Consider the following 5,893-nt stretch of genomic DNA (forward strand, 5'->3'; position numbering starts at 1 on the left):
CCTAGAGCTGGGGATTACTTAATAAGCAGGACCTTAGATTTGATTTCCTAAAGGAGTCCCATCTGGTGTTGGCTTCTTCCTCTCCCATTTCAGATCGGGTCCAGCATTCCCGGCCTGTGGCGGTGGCAGTGGCCTGTGGGAACCCTGGCAGGCCCCTGCAGGGCAGCATGGGCGAATCCCGTCTTTGGAGCAGGTGGTTTTTTTTAAAGCTGGCACTGTGTGAGTACACTTGATGGGAGCTGTGAGTAGGCACATGGATTGATTGGTTGATTGATGCATTCATTCAACAACTATATCTTGAACATCTGTTTGCACCAGTTACTCTGCTAGGCACTGGCACATAGGTCTGGGTGAAGTCAGCTTGGTCTGACTTTTCCCCGCTGAGCTCAGTCCCACACCGTTCTTCAGGATGGAGCCTTGGACACCAGCATTCCTGAGGCCTGGACAAGCTGCTCAGCAGGAAAGTGACTTTATATGAGGATAATGACTGCAGGATGTACTAAAAACTCAACCTGTGTTTCTCATTTAATCCTCATGGGGATAAAAAATGCTTTTATGTTCATTTTACAAATGTAGAAAGTGATGCTTAGGGAGGTTAAGTGGCTTTGTGAAAGGCACATATGTGGGAACCATTGAGCCTAGGATTAGATTCCAGGCAGCCTGACTTGGGAGCTTGCATAGATAATACTGCTGCCGGGGAAGACACAGACCACCTGAGTAGCTGGAGAGAGGTGGAGAGTGGAGCTAATTTGATCTGTGGCCTTTGCTACCAGGCCACCAGGTGTTCTCTCTCCCTGTCTGTGTGCAGTTTTTTTCTCATTCTGGTTTCTGTGCATGAATTAAAGACAGCTGATAATTACATGGATTGAGCTATTTTGTACCCAACACTAAAAGTTGTAGAACCCTAGAATGGGAAGAAAATTAGAAGTAATAGATATTCTAATATTGTATATATATGTTACAGGTTTCTCAGATTGATAGGTCAGGAAATCAATTTAGCGGATCAAGGCCAGTACTTTAAAAACAGAAAATGGAATGAAATAGAATCTATTTCTTCACCCCTCCTTATATTTCAGCTTCAGTGAGGTCTCCTGTATTAGTGTAGGCTAGACCAGCAATCGTCAACCTTTTTTCCTCATGTGGCACATGCAAACTAATTACTAAAATCCTGCAGTACATCAAATAATGTAATTTTTGCTGAGCTGACAAAAAATAGGTATAATTTTCACACCAGACAGCTATTGTGTTGGCTGTTGTAATTTCTTAATTTGACAATCCAAGGGAAAAGAGGTAATGCGCTGACTAAATAGTTAGGTATTGCGTGTTACAAAAATTCTTGCAGCAAGCTGGTTGAAAATCTCTGGGCAAGACTCTGCTTCTATTACCAAATAGACCCTAAAAAATAATAGTTAACCAAGTTTACTTCTCAGCCACCTCAGGGACATCATCCAGCCCCGCGCATGAGGGAGAGAATGGAAGACCACCAGGACATCTTATAGACATGGAAGTGACGAACATCCCTTCTGCCCATATTCCATTGAGTAGAACTCAGTAACAAGGCCAACCGAACTACAGGGGTGGCTGAGAAATGTTGAGAAGCACAGAGATATGAATGAGCACTAATGACCTAACTCACATCTTCCTTACTGGTCCTATCATTCTTTATCAGAGCACCTCTTTATGACGTTCATAACACCGCCTTATGTATATTTACATATATTGGGGAGAATTGACATCTTCAAAGTACAAATTTGAAGTTTTGTACTTATTTGTTTTTCTGTTTATTGTCAACCTTCCCTTCTCTCTAGTCAGACCAGGGGTTGTCAGACTAGAGCTTGCAGGCCAGACCCGGCTGTTTTTTCTAGGGATGTGAGTTAGGGACAATTTTATATTTTTAGAGAATTGCAAAAGAAGAATTATTTTCAACAGAGACTGTCTGTGGCCCATAAAGCCTAAACTATTTAATATGTGGCTTTTTACAGAAAAAGCTTGCCAACACCTGCTCTAGAAGGTAAGTCCTGGAGAGCAGACATTTTGTCTCTTTGCCTCCCACTCTGCCCACAGAACTAAGAACACAGCCTGATACCTGGTAAATGCTCAATAGATATTGTTAACAAGTGAATGAAACTCATTTTTAAAGGGTGTCTTTAGATGAGCAAAAGTTTTTCATTTTAATCAAGTCTAATTTATCAATCTTTTATGGTTAATGCATTTAAATCCCACTTAAATATTTTATCTCTCCGCACGTATGAAGATATTCTCCTTTTCTTCTAGAAGCTTTATAGTTCCACTTTTCATATTTAGGTCTATGATCCCTCTGGAACTGATTATGGTGTATGATATTGTTACCAGCATTGGGGTTCTTGTGTTCCCCAAGATAAAAATTTAAAGCAAACCCCAGATAAAGCTCCAGACAGATTTTATTAAGCTTGCGCTCAAGCACAGGGGAGGCAGCACAGAGGAAGGAAGGTCCTCTGAACTGGCTCAGGGGCTGGCTCTGCTTTGCTGCTTTATAAGGTAGGAACAGAGCAGGCTTGCTCAAAAAGATAGGCTTGTTGAAAATGGAGGTCTTGCGGAATTTTCCATGTCAGGGTAGGAAGAGCAAGCAGTTAGAAAGGAGATAAAATTCTGCATTTTTTTTTTTTTTTTTTGAGCTGGAAGCGAAGGGGTGGTGATATTATTGTGGTCAGCTTATCCCCTGGCCACCTGGTCTTAACCTGGCTTTCTGGCTACCTGGTATTTTTCCATTCCCATACCCAAGTCCCTATACTATCGCAGTAGGAGGCAGGGGGCAAAGTTCATTTTTTCCCTGTGTGGATATGCATTTGACCTAGCATAATTCAAATGACAGTATGTTTGTGTATCTGTTTCTTGACACTCTATATTTTATTGGTATTTTTCTACCTTGGTGCGAATACCACACTGTTTTAATTACTCTGTCTTCGTAATAAGTCTTGCTATCTGGCATATAGGTCTGTTCAGTTTTGTTCTCAATCAAGATTATCATGACCTTCTCGGCCCTTTGCATCTCCTTATGAATATTAGAATTAGCTTGTCATTTTCCATACATATACACACAAACACACAACCTGCTGGACTTTTCATTATGATTATGATGAATCTGTTGTACAATTTGGGAAGAACTGACATCTTAACAACACTAAGTCTTCTAATCCACGAACATGGTCTATCCCTCCATTTACCTAAGTATTCCTTAATTTCCCTCAGCAATGTTATATTAGTTTGGTGGGGCGGCCATAACAAAATACCACTGATGGAATGGCTTCAACAACAGAAATTTATTATCTCACAGTTCTGGAGACTAGTAGTCTAAGTTCAAGATGCTGGTAGGTTTGGTTTCTTCTGATATCTCTCTCCATGGCTTGCAGATGGCCACCTTCTTGCTGTGTCTTCACATGACCTTTCCTCTGCGTGTGTCTGCATTCAAATATCTTTTTCTGATAAGGAAACCAGGCATATATGATTAGGGCCCACCCATATGAAATCTTTTACCTTGACTACTTCTTAAAGGTCTTATCTCCATATACAGTCACATTCTGAGCTACAGGGAGTAAGGACTTCAACCTATGAATTGGAGGGTGAACCTATGAGCAATTCAGCTCATAACAGATGTTTTATAGTTTTGCATATAGAGACTTTTGCTCATCTTTCATTAAATTTATTCCTAGATATTTGATGTTTTTTGAAATTACCATAAGTAGTATTTTAAAATTTTTATGTTCTAATTGATCATTGCTAGTATGTATCATTATACTTAGTTTTTATATTAGTCTTTTATACAATAGTGTTGCTAAATTTGCATATGAATTCTAATAGATTAACTATAGCTTCCGTGGATGTTTCTCCCCACATAACTGTAGTATCTGCAAATACTGACAATCTTATTTTACTTTTTCAACCAATCTTTATACTCCTTTTTTTTCTTTATCACATCGGCAAGAGTCTCCACTAGAACGTTGAATAGGAGTGGGATATTGGCCTCCCTTGTCTTTTTTCTTTTTTTAAATTATATGTTATTGATTATGCTATTATAGTTGTCCTGATTTTCCCCTTTTGCCCCCCTCCACCCAGCACCCCCCACTCCCTCAGGCAATCCCCTTACCATTGTTCATGTCCATGGGTCATGCAAGTTCTTTGACTACTCTATTTTCTATACTGTACTTTACATCCCCATGGCTATTCTGTAACTACCTATTTGTACTTCTTAATCCCCTCACTTCTTCACTAATTCTCCCTCTCCCCCCTCCCATGCGGCAGTGTTCTGGTAAACTAACTTCTTTTCTCTTGCTTTTTCGAGTCTCTCTGTATCTTTAACCTTTGGCCTTTTAATAATGATATGTCTTGGAATGGGCCTCTTTGCATCCATCATGATTGGGATTCTCTGCACCTCCTGGACTTGCATGTCTATCTCCTTCACCAAATTAGGGAAGTTTTCTTTCACTATTTTTTCAAAGAGATTTCCAATTTATTGCTCTTTCTCTTCTCCTTCTGGCATCCCTATGAGGCAAATGTTGGACCTTTTAAAGTTGCCCCAGAGGCTGTTTATACTATCCTCATTTTTGTTTTCTTTGTGTTCTGAGTGGTTGTTTTTTTGTTGCTTATGTTCCAAATCATTGATTTGATTCTTGGGTTCATCCATTCTACTGTTGTTTCCCTGTAAGTTGTTCTTTATTTCAATTAGTGTATCCTTCCTTTCTGACGGGGTCTTTTTTATGCTGCTGAGGTCCTCAGGAAGTTCCTCAAATATCCTTATAAACAGTGTTTTGAACCCTGCAACTGATAGATTGCTTATCTCCTTTTTGTTTAGCTCTTTTTCTGGAGTTTTGATCTGTTCTTTCATTTGGGCTATGTTTCTTTGTCTCCTCGTTTTAGCAGCTTCCCTGTGCTTATTTCGATGTATTAGGTAGAGCGGCTTTGACCCTGTATCTTGGTAGTGTGGCCTAATGTAGTAGGTGTCCTGTAGGATCCAGTGGCACAGCCTCCCATATCAACAAAACTGGGTACTTGAGGCACACCCTTCCTGTTGGCTGAGTACATCCTCCTCTTTTAGTTGAGCCTTGGTTACTGTTAAGATCTTATTTAAGATCAATGGGAGGGATTTACCCAGGCCAGTCAGCTCAAGGACTGACTGTGACCACTGACCACCAACCTGCTCCCTCCACAGAGGATTAGCTGTGTAGGGGCAGGGTGGTTGTGCTCTGACTTGATCTGTAGCTGTCCACTGGGTGCGCTGGCCCTGGGGATTCCCGGGTGGTGCAGGTCAAGGTCAGCCCCCACATATGTTTTGCCTGGGGCATCCTGCCTGAGCTGTAAAGCAATCTGAGATGGCTGCTACTTGTGCTGGGTTTGGAGATTCCCAGGTGAAGCCAAGCTGTGACTCTAATCTGGCTGCTGTAAGAGTTCACTGAAGCCAGCTGTTGCTTGTTTGATAGGATTTAAGAACTAAGACCAGCCACTCTTTTGGAAAGCAACGTGGGTAGGCCTGTAAGCTTGGTGGGGTGGAGCTTCTATGGATCTCCAAGTGCATCACACAGTGTTAGCCAGGTTGATGGAGTCTCAGATAAGGCACCAAATTGCCGGCTTTGAGGAGGGTTCAGGAGAGGGACGATGGCCTCTGCTTGCCTTGGTGCCAGACACTTCAGTTCCTCCCTGTATATCACTGGTGCCCTTCAAGCTGCTATCCCAGTGCTGGAGCTCAGAGAGAGTGCATCTGAATAGATGAGTTCATGTGTGTGTTCCCCAAGAGGAACTGCTCAGGGCTCCAGCAGCCTCCTCCACTGACCTCAATCCCCTCTGGTTTTCATAGCTGCAAATTGTGGGGACTTATCTTCCTGGCACTGGAACCCTGGGCTGGGGCACCTGGTATGAGCCT

The sequence above is a fragment of the Pteronotus mesoamericanus genome, unplaced genomic scaffold, assembly GCF_021234165.1.
Source record: "Pteronotus mesoamericanus isolate MK-2021 breed Mesoamerican mustached bat unplaced genomic scaffold, CSHL_Meso_final contig_657, whole genome shotgun sequence".
Lineage (NCBI taxonomy): Eukaryota > Metazoa > Chordata > Mammalia > Chiroptera > Mormoopidae > Pteronotus > Pteronotus mesoamericanus.